This window comes from Lepisma saccharinum, chromosome 30 (genome assembly GCF_977018435.1).
Source record: "Lepisma saccharinum chromosome 30, izLepSacc3.1, whole genome shotgun sequence".
Classification (NCBI taxonomy): domain Eukaryota; kingdom Metazoa; phylum Arthropoda; class Insecta; order Zygentoma; family Lepismatidae; genus Lepisma; species Lepisma saccharinum.
Window position 1 is genome coordinate 24,573,976 of NC_139258.1, and position 21,970 is coordinate 24,595,945.

Here is a 21,970-nt window from a genome sequence, read left to right on the forward strand (position 1 = left end):
GGAACTAAGCTACTACGTGAGTCAAAACTTGTATTTTGCTACAAAATGACACCAAAACCAGCTCTGTGATGAGTGTGAATAAATGTATATATAATTACAAAGTTGCGAAGTCCTTTATGAAACACACTGTATAATTGCCAAAAATGAAAAACATTTGTCCATTCGTAATGTACGGATGAAATTAATGTAATTTGTAGCTTCTTCCTATGAAAGATAAATCACGAAACATTAATTTTGGTGATTACGTAGTTGAAGGTGACAAATGGAATTTTGTGTGGGAACCTCCTATGATAATATAATGGAGTATCATTTGAGAATTTTCAATAAATATACTTATGAATTCTCGATCCCTACAAAATATTTAATCTATAGTTTGTATTACCAGGGACAAAATTTGGAATCTCTAACGAGATGTTACAATTTGAGTTACTATGATTTTACAATGTGAATTTATGAACTGACATTCATGAAAAGTAAACAGTTAGTAAAAAGTCATGTACTGTATATTAATAATATAGAAATGATGAATACATTAACGTTACTATTGAAATCTAGTGTAATATTAATTTGAAGTTGATAACCTTGAGGTTATTCATTACGCGAAGCCACTTCCGCCATCATGTTTTGGGCCAACTATCAGATCCTCCGTTTGAAACATTCTGGGTAAGAATTGTGCATATAGTGTATGTCAAATTAATTCAAGATATGAATATCATGATCATCTGAGGTATATGTACTTCTTCCCTTTCCGAAAGCCCTACAGCAACGTGAAAACGGTCTAATGTTGTTTAATGCGTGTGGAAGGAAAGATTTACGCACCGACACTTATGCAAAAGAAAGAATTAGTTCCAATTCTCGCCACCAGGGTAAAAAATGGCGCTGTAAGCAGCCAAAACTTGCTATAGTTACAGGAGAAACACTATAAATCGCAGAAAACAATACTCTTTGTAATAAAATATCGCTACAATTTCACTATTCGAATTACATGAACATTACTAAAGGAAAAAGCAACAAGCGTCACGAACAACAACCAGGGAGCTCACACAATGGTTAGGCAATGTCACCGACTTTGACGTCAGAGTTACGGAAAATTCCACGTTTTGACTGCTTACAGCGCCATTTTTTACCCTGGTGGCGAGAATTGGAACTTTTTTTTTTTTTCATAATTCGCGAGCGCATTGCTTCATTAGCATATCTACGAAGTTTCAGACTGCTACTCTCATTACAGCCCGTGCTGTACCACTCTGAACACCGTCATTTTAATTATAACCACCTGGTATATACTAACAAAAGCCCAGGCTGCCAATATTAGCTTTTTCTAGACCATACCATATATCTGAACAGTGTAGTGCCAAGACTGGGGAAGAAAACTAGACTAGATTTCGTAAGATTACATCAAATCAAGAAGAAATAACAAAATATAGTAATTTTTGACGGAGTGGAAAACAGCCCGCGTTATAATATACTTGCGACACGTTATTCAATATCAATACTAATAATAATAAAGTAAAAATTAATTGTAGAAAGATGCACAGAAATTAAAAAAAAAACTTACCTCTTGTTTAACAGCATTGCTTGGAATTACCACAAGAACAATTAAAGCAGAAGAGCAGAAAATGTATCCGAAAAGAATTATTGTAGTTACATTAGAAATGCTGAAATTATTGAGATAATACAAAAATTGAAAGAAGGAGACGGTGCAATTGCAAAAATTGACAGTAAGGACTATGAGCAAACGAAATCCAAACGTTGAATTCAAGGAGTCCACAACATCACACAATTCAGAGTAGCTCCTTCGGATATGGTGAAGATCATAGCTGTGTTTCAGTACTCCATGATTGGTGTTGACTTCCTGTAACTGCGTTTCCTTACCCAGTTTTCTTGTTACAGTGAAACATGGCTCTTGCATACTTTCAAAGGTTTTTGAAATCTGATCATTGATGTGTGAAAATCTTTCACGAATTGCAAAGCAGAATGCGCAGAAAAGTATATTGAATAACAACTCAAAGTATGTGGTAGCATAATATGGAACAAATTCTAATAAAATAGTATTGCTGTAGTAAAAACTTTCTGAAGATGTCGTAGCCGTAACAATTACGACGTAAAAGATGAGTACAAGCAGACATTTCCTAAAGGTGCGCTGATTAGTCACACCTCTGACATGCAGACTCTCATCAAACCTGGAAATTTTATTGAAGATGATGACCAGTTGAAACCATTCTTTCAAACAGCTTAGACTCATAAGTATTCCACCTATCAGTGTTGTAATTGCTTCGAAACGCCAACAGAAGGAATATATTTCATCTGTGTCATTTCTATCCACGTCCTCAAATGCACTCACCAATCGCCACAAGCAACCTGTCACAAAGGAGACCAATAGGAGAGTCGAATAGATAATCCATATCTTGGACTTCACGATGAACCTAGATGAACCATTGCTTCTCAAAGAGCAAGGACACAAACCCACGATTCGTGCAAGGTAGAAAATTGGTGAAAAAGCGAAATGTACATCGTATGTCTTTTGTTTCATGGCGGACGAAATCGTAACAAGTTGATGACTTCAAGAATGCAGAACTTCGAGTTGTGCATGAGTGCTTGTATCACTGAATCATATTCAACTGATGCAATCAATAGCCCAAGCGATTTTAAGGAAAGGGGACGAATTTGTTTGCTTAGAGATCGCAAGTCGATTGTTGTCACAAGCACTAGTCAAACAGGACAATATATTATCGCCATTATCCGATACTCCTCGTGCCAGCGCTTATGGGTTCTTTACGTGCTAGCAAATAATTACCTAGCTAACATCAAATATTTCGAAGATACATCATGCTAATACATAGATACATAGACCGCACGCTACTGAAGAGAGAAAAAACAATGTTCTTCTCTTAATGACTTCGTGAAATTGAAGTAATGCAATTCGGCCCTTCTTCCTATGGGAATGTTAATAGGGTAGTTACACGGTTGCAGCTATTGGATCGATGATACTGACACCAGTTCAAAGTGTTAGCGACATCCGCACTGCAAAGTTTTAATAAATGTACTTTTTTAATTCTGGTGTGAATGGAAATAATACACCATATGATTTCATTATAAAGGATGAAATTTTAAATTCACACACACACATGAAGGCTTCAAAAGGAATGTTGGCCGTCAAATAAGGAACAGGGGAACAAATTCGTTATATATATACATGTATATGCCTGTGTGTGTGTGAGGGGGAGGACTGGTTTGAATCCCAACCAACACATGGGTGTTCTTTGTGAGTGTCCCTTCATGAATATTATCATATCATCACTCATCTACATTTTCGCGATTAGCCTAAAGTGTAAAGTGGCAGATATATATATATATATATATATATATATATATATATATATATATATATATATGTGTGTGTGTGTGTGTGTGTGTGTGTGTGTGTGTGTGTATGGAAATTTAATGGATGATTTATTCATCAAAGTATGACCGAAGCAACAGGTTTCATTCACAAGACATTTCTTACATATAAGTGAGAGCGCCTTGTAAAATTGTATTCCTTCGGAAGACAATAGTCAAATGTACCTCATTGGAAAGCTACAAGTGTCTGCTTTTAGACAAGAGCAAGACACAGTAATTTTAACTCTGTCTGCTTTCTATTCAGAGAAAAAAGGTTGTGAAAGTGTAGTTTTTCGTGTATTTTTTACGTAAGTCGAATTCAATTGTGTGTAGCTTCGTGTAAACCGTCGTAAAAATATGATTTTTTTTGTGATAAGCTTGTTTATGTGGAAATATATCAGCCAAATATAATGGTACTCTCAGCTGTGGAACAGCCATAATTAATGATTAATTATGATGTTGCAATCTCGGAACTGGCCAGTCCAATGGTTATGAAATGCATATCAAAATGATGACCGTAGAATAAAAATCATATTTCCTTATTTAATTCTTTCACACTGTACGAATTGAAAACAACAGAGCGAATCGTTTTTCTTGGCAACCGGTTCCCGCGCAATTCACATCGTTGTTAGAACTAGTGAGCTTTGTTGCCAAGCCTCGCCGCTTGCTCTTAAACTCCGCGTCCAAGCAGCTTTGACACGGGAAATGAGCCGAAACAATGCGTTGCGGAAAGGAAAGCATTGTAGAGATGCCGAAAGTTTATTTTGTCACTTCTGTGTTTACATTCCTGCTATGAATTATTGCTTGAATTCCCACATAGTAATTCTTACGTGCATTCTATCCAGGCAGTCGGCCTTTCACAAGTTCGCGTGTTTGTTCGTACGCACAGTATTGAGTGATGGCGGTTCTGTGATTATACCAAGGTGTCAAATTCACGGCGGAGTGTTTGGGAGTTACGTCAGCACAGTGAACATGGTATGTAAAGAAAAAGGGAACAACAAAAATTTGCATCCACCCAATATTTTATTGGGCGAGTTTTTGCAAGATGTGGTGAGAAGAAGTTATTTTAATTATAAAGTTCAGCAGAATCCATTATAAACAGCATTTTATACTTTTACCTTTCACTCATTATATTTATTGAAAATTTATTAGTTTTTAGTCCTTCTGTCTCTCTTAATGAACCGCCGGACCCCGTGGCGGAGTGGTTAGCACATCGCGCTGTGACGCCAGGGGTCCCAGGTTCGAATCCTGGCTTGGGCATGGTCGTTTGTGGTCTAGTCATCAATTTCATCATATCATCACTCATCCCCATCTTCGCAAATTTGCCAAAAGTGGCACAAGAAGCGAAGTATAATAAATCAAATCAAAATAAAATAAATCAAATCTCTTAATGAACCCACAACTCCTTGCTTATTACAACAGTTGCAGCTGTGAAACAGACAAAAATATAAAAGCAATATTTCAAGTGGAATGTATAGCAACACGTTAAATGCTGAAACCGCCACCACTACTCGATACAATGCTTAAGTGAATTTTGCGATTTAAACACAATTTACATGCGTCTTTGCTCGAAATGTATTTTAAAATGTTAGTTGGCATGAAGGCTTCAAATGCTCAATTTTTTTAAATATAATTTTTATGCGTTGGTATCGCTAGTACGCACCTCGCTCTGTTTTACAGCGCAGAAGAAATAGCTTGGCAGTGACGTCATCTCCCACCTTCACCTCTCCTTCCAGAAGCGAAGGCTCATTCGCTAGAGCGGACGACAAGGTGACATGCAAACCAATGGAAATCATTCCGAGAGGGGTGATGCAGGCGTGCAAACCCCCACACTGCTACAATAGTCTAACAAACCGCAGCTACGAGCGAGGGATTGCAGGCTATTTTGTTTCTTTGTTAGGGAGGTTTTTTTGGCTGGTTTTTTCGTTGTTGTACAATGAGCAGTGGAGTAAAGAAAGGCAAGCCCTTGCACAGCGATGCAAGATAAATAGTTTTCAATGTGTATAAGTATTTTGATTGCGATGAAAACAAAACCACAGCTGTTCACAGAACGCCCGTGGCGACAGGTGTCAGTGAAAGATCTGTGTGGAGAATTTTGAAGGAGAAAGACAAAAGTGTTGCGATTGCGAGCGGGAAACCTTTTTCAACGGCGGGTAAAAATCGACCGAACGCCCAGCAACGTGTCACAAATCTGGATTCTTTTGATGAAGCAGTTGAGCGCCGAACAATCCATGATTTATACACGAAAGGCATTGTTGTCACCGTACATAAACTGATGAAGGAACTGCAAGAAAATATTAAGTTTAAGGGTTCGCGTTGGTCGTTGCGTATGATCATAAGAAAATTAGGATTCAAATTTAAAGAGCACAGCGTAAACAGCTGGAAGCTACTCCTTGAACGAAACAGCATCGTTGCTTTGCGGCGATCATTTTTGCGTGAAGTTAAAGAACTGCGCAGAGAGCAACCCCGCCGGTCTTTCATTCACATGGATGAAAGTTTCGTGAACACACACCACACTGTCCTCAAAGTTTGGCTGGATTACGAAGATTCGGGGGGGGGGGGGGTTAAAGTGCCAACAGGAAAGGGTCCCAGGTTTATTATTGTGCATGCCGAAGGTGAAAGTGGATTTGTGGAGGGGGCGAAGTTAGTGTTCCTTCCTTTCAAAAACAACTTCTGGTGACTATCATGGGGAGATGAACACTAACAATTTTATGTTGTAGTTCGAAGAACAGCTTCTTTCCCATCTGCCCCCAAACTTGTTATTGTGTGTGACAATCCTCAATACCACAATAAGTTACTGAAAAAAGTCCCAACATCAAACAGCAGAAAGATGAAATGAAGTCGTGGCTATCATCTCACAATATTCCGCATGCAGAAGGTTTGCTGAAAGCCGTATTATATGAAATAATTAAAATAAAGAAACATAAAATAAACATCTAGCAGTGCTAACATTAAATTGAAAATTGGTAGTTTGCACCGCGATCTTTACTGCTCATACTCTTACTCGTGCCATGGTTCCTTTCATAGTAGTTGGCAACGCTGACTTAGCAGGGAGTGGCGTCACTGCCAGGTTATTCCTTCCCGGCTGTAGTTTCTTATGAAATCGCTGTACACAGCAGGTGCCTTATTATTGTATAAAGAGAATACTGGATCTCTCATTTAACATCGTTGAACTCAATATATCTGTTTAAATGTGCGACATAAAATAATATTGGGAAAATTATGTTCGTATAAAGCAGAGTTGAGTTGTTTTCTCTCTTTAAGTCCACTTTATGAACAGGTAGGCTAATCGGGACTGGACTTACATTTTAAAGTGGGATCCGAACCACTATGTACCTCCACCGGGTATCGAAGGAGACGACGTTCATATGAAGTTAACAGCTAAAAGAAATGACCCGCCCCCAAAAAACAAGATAAAAACTGCAGTACAGCAGTACTCCATTTGCAATATGAGAAATATTTCATTCATTATTTTATGCTGTGACAATACTTTTGATTGGCTCGACGGAACGCACATGCGCGATTCTCGCAGCGAAGTGCAGCGAAACGGCAACGCTGTGGAAGTCGCTTGCAGCCCGCGGTGTCTGAGATTGGCCGCACCCGGCCATACGTCATGCAGCCGTTTACCATATTAGGAGTGCGAAAGAATAATTAATATCTGGAACCATATTTGAGGTACACACGCTAAACTTCTGGAATTTGATCAAATGCTTTATGTCAACAGTTTTTTTTGCAATTTCATTGAATTTGTAATTATGCATTTTAAGTTTGCACGTTTCCCAAAAATGCCCATTTTTGAAGTATCTTGTAAAAATATGCATTTCATTTTTTATACAGAGGTGCAAAAATAATTAAACTTCAAGTACACAAAATCTCAAAATTATATGTACAGTCAATTATGAACTGTATGGTGTTAAGTTGGCCGTTCGTGAAAATTGAAAGGAAAAACTATACTTTTCAGTGATTTTTTTTATAGTAAGAAAACAAAGTTTAGATTAATTTTCAGATAACGCTTATTAAAAAGTAGGCACTTGAAGCTTTCCAATGAGGTATATTTGACTTTTTTCCTCCCACGGAGTAGAATTTTACAAGCGCGTAAACCGAGGGCTGAATATTTTTGTCACGGATAGTAGTTTGGTTGGTAGATGAACATGAAATCGATGTATCGGAGCGTTTTCTTATCATATATACGTATGTATATATGATGTGTGTGTGTGTGTGTGTGTGTATATATATACAGGGTGTTCCAAAATGAATATCGGGGTTTCAATGAAGTGTATCTTCTATTACATATACATTACAGAAATGAAACATATCCTAAAAGGAAGGGTAACTCAAACAGTTTTTATTTCTACTTCGCAGGTGATGTTTCGTAACTCCGCCGCAGCACGGCGCTAGTAGTAAAGATGGAGATGACTCCTGAGCGTAAAGCCTTCTGTGTCTTGGAATTCGCAAGGTGTAAATCAGCAATTGGAGTTCAACGTGCTTTTCGGCGGGAATATGGATATGATCCCCCATCGGATAACAACATCCGAAGATGGTACAACCAATTTAAGAATACGGGATGCCTGTGCAAAGTGAAGAGCTCCAGAAGACCACGTGGAACAAGTGGAACAGGTCAGAGCAAGTTTCGGTCGGAGTCCCAGGAAATCTGTAAGGCGGGTGAGTCGATAACTGTTTATGCCTACCACGACTGTTTCGAGGATGTTACGAAAGAGACTGCACATGAGGCCGTACCGTCTACATCTGTTACAGGCCCTAAAGCCTGAAGATAATGTCACCCGTGCCAACTTCTGCGAAAATGTGCTAGACATGGAAGATGATTTTCTTACACGTGTGATCTTTAGTGATGAAGCCTCATTTCATCTTACTGGACGAGTGAATACGCATAATGTGCGTATTTGGGGGTCTGAAAATCCACACCAAACAGTGCAGCACATGAGTGATTCGCCAAAAGTGAATATATTTTGTGCTCTATCCAAAGAACAAGTGTATGGACCTTTCTTCTTTGTGGAAAACACTATCACTGGTACTGCTTATTTGGACATGCTCCAGCAATGGTTCTGCCCTCAACTGGATCGTGAGCAAAAAAGGAACATCATCTGACAACAAGACAGCGCGCCCCCTCACTTTTATCGTGAAGTACGGAATTGGTTGAATGCTGTTTTTCCCCAACGATGGATCGGTCGTCATTGTGAGGATGACGTGGCTCTTCTGCAATGGCCCCCTGCGATTTCTTTTTGTGGGGGTATGTAAAGGATAGTGTATACGTGCCACCGCTACCTGCCGACCTCCCTGAATTGCGACGCAGGATTGATGCAGCTGTGGAGTCTGTTACACCAGACATGCTAGCTTCAGTGTGGGAAGAAATTGCCTACAGACTAGATGTGTGCCGTGTCACAAGGGAATCCCACATTGAGCACTTGTAACTTGTGACAAGAAACTTTTGAGTTACCCTTCCTTTTAAGGTATGTTTCATTTCTGTATTGTATATGTAATAGAATATACACTTAATTAAAACCCTGATATTCATTTTGGAACACCCTGTATATATATACGTATGTATGTATAATGTATGTGTGTGGGGTTGTGTGGGAAGTGTGTGTTTGGATTCAAACTGCAAAATGAAGACCATTTTATTTATTAAAGAAATATTTTGTTTCTTTGATTTAAAATTTTGGGGGGTACATTTACATGGCCATTTTGCACCCTTCAGTGTATACGGGGGGAAATCCGCTTATCTAAAACCCTTACCTTAAAATTACCCTTGAGAAAGGTTAAGAATGCAAATTGTAAAAGAACCTGCATAAGGCATGCTCTTTTCATAAAAACAAATTGCATTAGAAAAAATACTGCCTTCGTCTCCGAACATAGATGACAAATCGTTGGGAAGGTTAAGACCATGCCTGATGAGAAGAATGTGTCGAACATTTAAAACAACGTTGTAAGTACGGCACAGTAGAGAATCCAATCCTTGCAGCAAATGACCATGTGTGAGACGGTTGTGTCCGATTTGGAACCACGTTAAGGTGACTTCTTCTCGGCGGTAGGGAAGGGACGAGGAACGCCAAGCACCAGTGGTGGGCTTGATAGCACGAAGCTTCTTACCCCGTGCCTCATCCCACACTGCTTGCCGCGTGTCAAGAAGGGAACACCGAAAATCATTCTGCAGGTCGCTAGCTGGCAGAAGGTGAACGAGAACGTCGCCGTCTGCATCAGAAGACTAGGCGGCAGCATCGGCTGCTTCGTTTCCTTTGATGCCTACATGACTGGGGACCCACAGAAGTGGCAAACAAATATTGAAATTTTAATGATTACATAATATTATACAAATAAAACATGGAAACGTTGACATGCAATACTTGACCTTCAACATTAATATTTCACTTTTAATCTTTTTCCTCTCACATATGGGTGTTCCAAAAAAAATGTACGTATAATACACACTTTAACAGCTGATAAGTCACGTAATTTTCTGACCTTTTCAATTTGAAATAATGAGTGAAGCTAGACTAAACTTTGAACAAAGAAAATGTATCCCAAATTGCTACTGGAAGTTTGAAAATTCAGTTGAAGTGCCAAGACACTTGAGAGAGAGAGTTTCAAAGAGATCAACCTAAGCGACTTACAACCACTCGAAAATTGAAGCAGATAAACTGTTGAATGTCAACTAGAAGTATTCCGGGAACATCGACAAGACCTACAAAACAAGAAAGTTGACGGGAATGTATCAGCAGAGTTCAACAAAATCTGCAAGGCAAGCGGGTCGTGGGATAGAAATTTCAAATCAAGCGCCCATTGCATTTTGAAGGACTGGCATCGGAAGGGTTATATTCCAAGAAGAGTCTATGTCCTCGGTGCAGATGATCCGGACCGAAGAGTGCAGTTTTGTGAGTATTACTTAACACGATGTGCCAAACAGGTGTATTTAACGAAGAGGCTCAGAAAAATATCCTCCGAGTTCACCAAGCCTTACGCCACTAGACTTTTTATTATATGGGATATAAAATATGAAGTTTGGGGCACAAAAGAGGCAAGAGTAATCTAATTGAAGCAGCGATTGAACGAGAAAGCTCCCAAATACCGAAAGGAATGATTCTTGATGTTCGCGATTCCATTGCTTCGCGTTTATAGCAGTGCCTGGACTAGAGCGGTCATCAATTTGAAAGCAGGCGTTGACAAGGAAACATTATTCATATCTGTAGGTCATTTTAAATTTTGAAAATACACCGTATCTTAATAAACACTCATTCAAAGTATGTATTTAACATTTTATTGGGATACCGTGTATAAATAAATTGGTAAAACACATAATCACTCATTTTCATTGTGGCTTGACCTGAGCCGTAGTTACGGCAGAATCAAGTGAGAAGACGCTCTAGGTCAAAAGAGTTCGCTAACCGAACAAAAAGGAGAAAAATCTGAAGCAGAATTAATATTCTTCGTTTCCAATTCAACCATTTTTGTGTAGGAGACCTATCATGTGATACCCATTGCTGAAGAAGAAATATTACCTACGATTTGTTCGGGATGATATGATATGCAGTTTACTGAGTAATGAAAGGGCCGTTTTGAAAATCGAGGTGTGCGTATTGTGATTATATGATCACATTTATTAAGAAAATAACACGGCTGAAATCACCCCAGAAATGTAAAGATGTGTTAGCTTCTATCCCCCTATTTTTAGTTATGTTTCAAACACTATTGCCTTTACTTTTAGCAGAAACTTAACAGCTAACAATATGTAAGTATAAATTAATTTTGAAGATTTACTACCATGGTACCTCGACTATACAGGGTGGCTCAATAAGTCACTTAACACCCTCAGTACAAGGCCACAGCGGCATGGAATTTGAAATTGGCGATGACCAATCGTTATCTGGCCAAGGGGGAACCACATTGACGCCACCCCCACGGTCGGCGGCCATCTTGATGTCCGCCATCTTGAATTCAACTTCAGAATTTTAAATGGGAAGGGGATCGTGCGACATATCAAAATGGGCTAGAATTTCACGAGAAATGCAATGGTGAAGGCTTTTCGACGTATCTTTAACCAGTAAAACGTTATGACTGAATTTTTGTACCAATTTGCTCCTTTTCGAGGTGTTAGAAAAATACCTTAAAATTTGTTTAGCGCATCGGTAATGCATTGAGATCAAAGTGACGTCTATGGAGAGACGTTCGCATGCCATTGCACATTATTTTAATCGGATACATCCATGAAGAGCTGTGCATTATGAATGGTTGTCGCGAACAATTTACAGTGTGACGCTTCCATTGAATTAAAAGTCCTTCACAGTGACAAGGCTAATGTTTATGTTCATAAGGAAGTTCATAAACAGAATATTCTATGATTTTTATCTGATAACCCATTTTCGACAGATCAAAGCTGATGGTTAGTGTTGGTAAGTTAATGGTGTGGCGTGCTGTGTGGAACACGATTGGTTAGTCAATTTTCCATCAACGGAACCTTAAATGCTTAGGGCTACTTGGATTTGTTAAATAAACAGTTTTTTTTATCCTTGCTTATGGAAGAAGGTACTTTTTACAGAGTTTTTTCAATAGGGAAGAACACCAGAACACTTATGGGAACGTTATGAACCAGTTTTTGTCCAAAGTTAGTTATCAGATGACAAGGGTCACATATTCTGTTTATAAACTTCCCTATGAACATAAACATTAGCCTCGTCACTGTGAAGGACTTTTAATTCAATGGAAGCGTCACACTGTAAATTGTTCGCGACAACCATTCATAATGCACAGCTCTTCATGGATGTATCCGATTAAAATAATGTGCAATGGCATGCGAACGTCTCTCCATAGACGTCACTTTGATCTCAATGCATTACCGATGCGCTAAACAAATTTTAAGGCATTTTTCTAACACCTCGAAAAGGAGCAAATTGGTACAAAAATTCAGTCATAACGTTTTACTGGTTAAAGATACGTCGAAAAAACCTTCACCATTGCATTTCTCGTGAAATTCTAGCCCATTTTGATATGTACCATTTAAAATTCTGAAGTTGAATTCAAGATGGCGGACATCAAGATGGCCGCCGACCGTGTGGGTGGCGTCAATGTGGTTCGCCCTTGGCCTGATAACGATTGGTCATCACCATTTCCATGTTGCGCGCTGCAGTGGCCTTGTACTGAGGGTGTTAAGTGACTTATTGAGCCACCCTGTAGAAGCTTTGAAGAAGATAATATTAAAAATCCACATTTTTTTCGAAAATACTATTGAAATGATTAACATATTTTACAAAAAAGAAATGTCCCTGTACATGAAAATTTGGTGAGTGAATTCTTCATCAAATAACACCCGTAAAACAATTCTTACATCATAAATAGTAAATTTTACAGACAACTCTTGCAAGGTCTCCCAAATATTCTTTTTCAAGAACCGCTTAATCACAAAGTCTACATTTATGACTCATTTGGAGGTTAATTTACCCTTGTACTTATATCCTAGAAGGTACAGCTTATTCAAAACTTCCATTAATTAGTATACTCAATTAGGGTTCGACAATACGACCTGATGTGTAGTAACGACGATCAAACATCGTCCAGTGTAGAGTGTAAAATGCCCCTGGGTGTAGGCAAAGCCTTTGGAAGGATTTAGAAGAAGCATATTCTTTATGACCAAGAACCTCTCTCCACTCGCAACGAAGTATGCAGAAAACTACACTTGAGTGTTGAGTTGTATAGAAAAGAATGTTGCCGAATGACATGCTTTTGTTGAATGGTAACACTGTTAAGCCTTGTTTCCATGTTAATAAAACATTCAAATGATGATCAGGCAAAATTTATTGTATAAAATAAATTTATTTCATTTATTTATTTATTTATATCAGAAATTGAACGCATCAGGTATATTACCCATTAATGGCGTTCATTATACAATAATTTTGCGATAACATTATTGAAATATTGCACAGATGAATGTAGTATATAGACAGAAAACATTTAACAAACATATAAATCTTAGGTTCTATCGTAATTTATGTAATTTTAGTATATTCCTTTTCAAAATTGCGGTCGGGCAAAATAAGTCCACACTGTTTTCACTTTTGATGGTATCATTAAATGTTTTACACATATTCCAAATTGGGGATATTGTCAGAGCGTTGGTTCTATTACGACGGAGGCTGAAGAGTTGCCTTCTTGGTCGTAATTTGCTTGAGGGGACGTAGAAGTCGAGCTGTGACAGGGCGAAAGGAGCTTCAATGAGATTATTTAAAATTTTGTGGAGAAAAATGAGCTGATGCATGATGCGTCTGTTGTTGAGAGTTGTTAGGTTAAAATATCTGAGAAGGTTCTCGCGGGATTCCATTTGAGGGTATATACCATCTAGTTTGTACTTTAAGTGTCTTAAGAATTTACTTTGAATTTGTTCTATTTTGTTTACATCTTGCTGGGTTTGAGGGTGCCACACTATGCTTGCGTATTCAATTTTCACTCTAACGTAAGCATTATAAAGCATCATTAAGCTTCCGACATTTTTGAACTCTTTGCATGTACGCATTATAAATCCCAGAAATCTGTAAGCCTCGTTTGTTACAAAGTTAACGTGCGCGTGAAATGTAAGTTTAGAATCAAACAGAACTCCTAGATCTTTGATTGTTTCTACCCGTTTTAATTTTTGTTTATTTATGCAATAGTCGTATTTTATTGATGTAGTATTTCGAGTATATGACATTTGATAACATTTTTCGCTATTTAAGATTAGTTTGTTGCTTTCACACCATTCCACAAGACTGTTTATGTCCGCTTGTAACTCGGTACAGTCACCGTAACTGCAAATTCTTTTGTATATTTTTAAATCGTCCGCAAAAATTAGTTTACCCGATTGATTCAGATGTTCGTGAAGATCATTTATGTACATGAGAAAGAATAAGGGACCAAGGTTAGAGCCTTGGGGAACTCCGGATTTAGCTTCAAATTCATCGGAAGTATTTCCCTGAAACGTTACGTACTGTTTGCGGTTTGTTAAGTAGGATTGACACAATTCTAACATCGGATTCGATAGATTGTATGATTTTAGTTTTTCTATTAAGATTCTATGGTTTACGGTATCAAACGCTTTCGAAAAATCTGTATATATTACATCTACTTGAGCTCCGCTATCCATCGCGGTTGCGATAAAATGAGTTATTTCTGGTAGGTTGGTACAGACAGACTTTTTACATAAGAAACCATGTTGATAAGGAGATCGTATGTGATAAGAAATGTGCTTGTAAAGAATTTGCTCTAAGAGCTTGGCAGGTGCTGCCAGGACTGCTATCGGCCTGTAATTCTCTACATCATTTTGCTTAGTTGTTTTTGGTATCGGGGTAATTTTTTGCTAATTTCCAAATATCTGGAAATGTTGAGGTGGAAAGTACAAGATTGAACAGCGTGTGTAGGGGGTATTTGAGTATCTCACCGCATCCTTTAAGTATGTAAGGCGGAATTTTATCGGAACCAATAGATTTCTTCGGTTTAAGATTTTTAATGGCATCTTCGATTTCTTTAAGACTAATATCTGATAGGTTTAGTTTATCGATTTCACTGTAAGTTTGAATATTCAGAGTCTTATTTTTTCCATCATCCTGCCGGTACACCGATTGAAAATATTTAGCAAACGCTGTTCTTACTTCTAGAGTGTCAGAAAGTACTTTACCTTGATATTGAAAAGGTTCTGCTCTTTTTTGTTTTTTCGTATATATATACACAAGATAATACATTTTGCCTTGGTCAGCATTTGAATGTTTTGTTGAGTAACACCAGATGTAGACTCGTCGAGAGGGTTGGAAATGAATACGAGAATGGTATTTACACCAATTGAGAAAATTTGGATTTTACAGATTCCTTAACTTTTGAAATTCTCTTGAATGTCTATTGATCATATTAGTTGAAGTCCTCTCCCCAACACTATCCGCCTCCGAAACTTTATGACGACGCTACTCATTTACAATAACTAACTAGCTGAGTAACTTCTTCTAAGTCTATATTAATATTTTCACAAATTAATGATATTTAAGTTGTTGATAGTAGTTATTCACCCCCGTTGAGGTCGATAAATCAATTGATTGGAAAAGATCGATCAAAGATCAATTGATGACCAAGCCGTGTGGGCAAGCAAGGGTGTTGGTTTTGGGTGATGACGTCATAAACGGGTGGGGTTTATTTTGTTAGGAGGGATTTGATTGGTGTGACGTCATTGAATGGGTTGTGATTAATTTGTGAGGAGTGTTTTGATTGGTTGTTGGGGGAGGAGGAAAAGTCGGTGGCGGTTGGGGAATTGATAAGATGGTTTCCTGTTGTTAATGATGAGGTGACGGTTTTCTGGGAATGTTGATATGGGTTGGGGTTTCCTGTTGTTAATGAGGAAGTGACTACGGTTGGTTTTCTGGGAATGATGATATGGGTTTCCGTTGGGGGGCGTAAATGACTGTTGAAGTTGATAAGCGTCGACAGTTGAGAAGATAAAGGAGTTGGAAAGGAAATGTGTTGGGATGTTGAAGCGATATGGAGAGATTGTGGAACACGTGTTGGGACATGTCGGGTGTTTCTTGGAATGGGCGTGTAGAAGTTCGTGGGAACGTTGATAAGGTATGACTGTGTGCAGGATACGTTAGTAGGCGGTGGAATGGAGAGCGGGCAAGAAGGAAAAAAAGTTTCCGAGAGGCAGCATGTGAATAGAATAAAAAAAGTTGTGTTCTCGGAGGAGGTGGTGATTCATAGTATACCGGGAAAAGAGGAGGACCGACGAGGCACGTGGGCGTTGGATGCCTTGCGCGAGAGAATGCGCAGAGAATATCAGGGAATTTGAGGAGGGGTAGGTAGGTATATAAGATGTTTTACCGTGTTTCACTTACACAGTTCGGCAGACTGTACACTATCAGGTAGTAATCATCTGCGATTTTGCTGACACTTGTTCCTGGACACCCTTGCTGACACTTGTTTCTGGACGAGCTAGGTATAAAATCTGTATTCCGAGGTGAGTACTATGGATTTCGTATCCTGGATGCTGTTATTTGTCGGTGGGATGATTGGAAAGTCATCCCCACCTGAACTGGTAACTGATGATAGTTTTCTACCTACTTCTCAATGTTCACCAGAGCCGCCGATGCGTTCAGGTGTGAGTACGGAAGAGAATAGGGATGTGCCGAGCTGGATTAGTGAAGAAGAATTTCGTAAATTGGGGGAAGAAAGGAATGCGGCACATCATGCATACGAGAAAGTAAAAAACAGCGTAAACGAAACTGTATCGACGGTGCTGGTGAACCTTTGAGAAAAAGGAAGCAGTTTGTGTTCAAGAATCTAACGTGCAATGTTTTATATGGGTATACGGAACGTCCTCCAGGTGAGACGATGTGTCTGGCATATCCTGTTACGGTTTCTGGTCGAGGAAAAGTGAAGTCTGGTAAACCAGAGAAGGCTGTAAATAACGGTTCAAAATTATTAATTTTCGATGCTCCTGTGAGGTACAGGGAAAGCCTTTTGGTTACTTTTTATATCTGATGAAATTCATCCACTGTTGCTGAAAATAAAGATGTTTTGATGTAAATTGTATAATACTGACGCGTGCATAAAATAACAGTTTTTTTTATTTTCAGATGGCATTGTTACCTTTTGATTTCGACCTTTTGTATGCTGACCTTAAAAACGAGAATCGGAAGGGAGAAAGAAGAAACCTATGGAATAAGAACCAGGCTAAGCAAGCGGAGAAACATATTGCGTGTTACGTAGACTTTTGCGAAGAAAACAACTTAGCGGAAGATCTGTTAAAAAATCTGGAAGAAGTGTGCAAAGATATGGAAGTAAGAATCGACAATCTGATAAAAATGTTTTCATGTATAATCGGGAAAAAAGAAAAATCTGCTGTATTCGGGGATTTCGTCGAAAATATAAAACGTGGGCAGTATGTACCTTCCCATCTATCTCTTCGAGTGTGCTTTGAATTGATGGAGTTATTTAAAGGTGTCAGACAGCAGAAAGAAGAGGAGAAAATGGGGGACGAGGAGAAAGGAATGGAGAAGAGAATGGTGGAGCTTTTGAAAAAGAGAAAATTGAACAGCTAGAACTAACAGTACTAATACACTAACACACTGTTCAATTTTCTGCGGTTGCATTCGAAGAGATAGATGGGAAGTTTATTGATTTGTTGCAATACAATTATTCACCTGTAGAGTTTCAATATGTGTAAGAATTTCTGTGTATATATTTTGTAAACTGATGATCGGCACTATTGATTTGTTGCAACACTGATATTATATAATTACTCACCTGTAGAGTTTCATTATGTGTAAGAATTTCTGTGTATATATTTTGTAAACTGATGATCGACACCAATAAAGGTTGCGATGTATAAATATGAACTTATTATTTGACAAAATGAAATTAAAATAAGGTACTTACATCATCCCCGTTCTCCATTCTGATCCTTCGTTAACAATTTCCAAGTGTGAAATGATCGTAGAGAAACATACGCAGCTGCCGTAAACACAGATTCCAGTATCATATCGCCTTTCAAGATAGTAAGTTAATTGCTGAATCTGGCTAATTGGTATATACGGTAAACTTTGATTACAGTATCATATCAAATTGGTGTCAACACTTGCGAGATGAACTCACTGCTGGCTAATCGGCATATCCGGGAAATTTGGATCGCAGTATCATATCAAGTTGGTGTCAACAGTTGCGAGATATCTAATTGCTGCATGTGGTTGATTGCTTGGCAGACTCTGATAGAAAAATAATAAGGGTCTAATTAAATATACAGCTCTCTGACAGCCCGGTCGAGAAGTGTTGAGATAAACTGTTCTACCGAATGTAACGGTATGAACCAGTGTTGTAATATCGGTAGGAAAAGTCTACAAATATGGATGTTATTAGTTGAGGCAGGTGTCTCCCATAATAAAGATGTATTTTATAATATCGGTTATATATGTTTTATAATAGGATTATTGATTTGGTGTTATAAGTCCACTTTATGCACAGTAAGGCTAATCGGGATCGGACCTACAGTTTGAAAGTGGGATCCGAACTTCTATAAGCTTTCACAGGGAATATATATAAGTATAACATATATATATATATAATATATATGATATATATAATTTTTTGACCTCGACCTTTGACCTTGACCTTAACCTTCGACCTTGACTTTAACCTTTGACCTTGGCCTTAACCTTTGACCTTGGCCTTAACCTTTGACCTTGACCTTGGGATTGACCTTGACCTTTGACCTGACCTTGACCTTGAAAATTTCAAATTCGAATATCTCAACTTCTAATTGAGGTAGAGGGATAATTCAAACGCTATTATACTCAGAAAAACATGCTCTTTCAGAAGAACCAGGTTTCATCCCCCGCCAGTTTTCTATTTTCTTTATTTACGGTCGGAGACTTTTGATGTTACAATCAAATGAAAGGTCTTGCCGTGCAGATTCCGAATATGCAATCACTTCCGGTCTAGCTGAATTAGGACCGGCAGGACGACTGTTTAAATTTTATTTCCCGTCGGAGACCTTTGATGTTACATTCAGATGAAAGGGCTTGCCGTGCAGATTCCGAATATGTCATAACTTCCGGTCTAGCTCAATTAGGACCGGCAGGACGACTGTTTAAATTTTTTGCATTTATATAAGTAGTTATGCACCTCCGTTGAGTCGAGTAGTTATGCACCCACGTTGAGTACGATATTTTTTTATTCTTTTTTTTGAAAATTTCAAATTTGAATATCTCGGCTCCTAATTGAGCTAGGAGGATGATTGATAGCTTGTTGGACTCGGAGTGAAGTCCTCTTTCCGGTGAACCAGGTTTCATTGTTCTAGGACCAGCGGTTTCCTACTTTCTTTATTTTCAATCGTAGACCCCCTTCCGACCACTCTAATGAAAGGTCTCGACGTGCAGATTACGAATTTGTCATCACTTCCGGTCTAGCTCAATTAGGACCCGAGCTATTTCCTTATCTACGTCCTTCTTCCTTTGTCGATAGATAAACATTTCACACGTTCCTTCGTTAAGAATTTATCTACATCCTGTTTCCTCTGTTTACAGATAAACAAGAAAACCGTTACATAGTGATATCAACGAGGAAAACATGTGGTGAAGACTGTTAATCATTTCCGGGATAATCACATAGGGTCAGTAGAACCGTTAGGATCGGAGATAACTGTTGCGTCATGCTTGCGTATATAAAGAACGGCGTTCTCTCCACAAGACAGTCTTTGTGAAATAATTATTGTACGATCATGGACGTACAGTTATCCGCTGACGATCTGTTAGTGCTATATCGTGACGGATATTACACAACATCTGCACAATTACGGGAAGTGTTGGCGATTATTGCGCACAAAATCATCGCGGGAGAAAGTATCTCATTGGTCGAGGAGTATGACCACTTACTACGGACAGTGACAACATCCGCACCCGATCTTTCAGGAGGAGGATGGACAGGTATTCCCGAAGAGTCCCCAGGCACCCCATCGACACCTGATCCTGTATCCCGAGTCACCAAGGAGACGCAGGCATCCGACACAGGAACTTCTACAAACGCTGCATCCAGATCACACCCGGAGCCTTTGCCAGGTCCGTCATGGAGACCGGACCCACCAGCAGGAGGAGGATGGACAGGTATTCCCGAAGAGTCCCCAGGCCCCCCATCGACACCTGATCCTGTATCCCGAGTCACCAAGGAGAGGCAGGCATCCGACACAGGAACTTCTCCAAACACTGCATCCAGATCACACCCGGAGCCTTTGCCAGGACCGTCATGGAGACCGGACCCACCAGCAGAACAGCCATCAAATGGGAAAGGTAAGAAAAGAAAACGTGCTTCAGTGTCTCGTGAACAGATAGGGAATATAACATTACATAACATTCAAGAACGTGAATATCCTAAATTCCGTTCCAAGGGACGACGTGTTGAATTCAGTTTCTCACAGCCACCAGAAAATGTCGATCCTCACACTTGGATTCGCGAAGGTGTTGAAAATCTTCTCACCTACGTTAAAAAAGACACCAAGGATGAAGACAAAATAGGTTTAACTTTGTCTAACATATCTGACCCAACTGTGAAAGATATTTACATCGGGTGGCATAGATGTGATCAGTTGCATAGTGATATGGTGTGGAACATTATGTACAAAATACTACAAAGTGCGAAAAGCTTCACTGCTACAGATCGTTTAAGTTTACGAGCAGACCATGTCAATATACCTGTTGGAGGTGGGGGTAATCGAACATATTGTTTACCTAATTATATGTTAAGCACTCAAAAAAGAAGTATCGTCGGTGTGCCGAATAGAAAAAAACCACTCTGTTTAGCTGAAGCGCTGGTCATAGGGAAAGCCTATGCTGATAACGATCCTTCCTATACTCAATACAGAAGAAACAGAAATCTTCTCAAACCTGTTTTTGAAATTATGCGGAAAGCCGAAGTAGATCTGACAGACAATACGTGTGCCGGAAGTGGAATTCCCGAACTGAGAAAATTTCAGCAAGTTCTCCCAGAATATAAAATTATTGTATACAACAATCTTCGTGACGTTAAAGATGTTTTGTTTGAAGGACTGGTTGAAAACGCTTCCAAATTTATATATGTTCTCTACGATAACCTGAGACAGCATTATGATGTGATAGTGAACCGTGTTGGAGCATTTGCGGCAAAACAAGAATGTCGCGGGTGTAACGAACTCATATTTCAGAAAGCTCATAACCATCTGTGTAAACAGTTATGTTCTATGTGCCGTTCAACTCCACCGTGAGTGCCTGAACAGGGTGTTCGTAGAATATGTCAAACATGTAACAGAATTTTCAAAAATGAGAACTGCTTCACAAATCATGTTTCTACACCGTTCCGAAACGGTACTGTCTGCAACGAAATCCAACAGTGTCCCCGATGTTTCAGAATTATTCTCACGAACAATAGATATGAGAAAGTACATAGATGCAACATGAAATATTGCACGGTATGTAATTGTGTGAAACCTGTAAATCATTTCTGTTACATGTCTATACCGAAACCTAAACAGAACTCAAAATTTCTATTTGTGTTTTACGACTTTGAATGCTACACTGACATTCCTTATCTTGAGAAAGAAAAAACTTTTCTTCACGTTCCGAATCTTATTGTGGTGCAGACGGCCTGTCACGCATGTTACAAAAAAGATTTAACAGTTCTGTGTTCTGTTTGTGGAACAAGAGAGTTTATATTCTGGGATGACCCTGTAGACACATTCCTGTCCTATTTGGAATTGCAGCATAAGTTTTCCGACATAACCATCTGTGCACATAATGCACGAGGTTACGATTGTACATTTTTATTACGGAGAATGTTGGAGAGAGAAATGAAACCTCGTGTCATCTTAGATGGTACCCAAATCATCAGTATGACATACCAAAATCTTCATTTTGTGGACAGTCTCAACTACGTTCAGACAAATCTTGCAGGCTTTTCGAAACTTTTCGGTTTGCCTGTTCAGAAAGGATATTATCCGCATTTGTGGAACACCTACAAGAACAGAAATTACATTGGACCGATGCCTCCTCCTTCTGCATACGGTTATAAATACATGAAAACAGTTGAAGATCAACACCGTTTCATG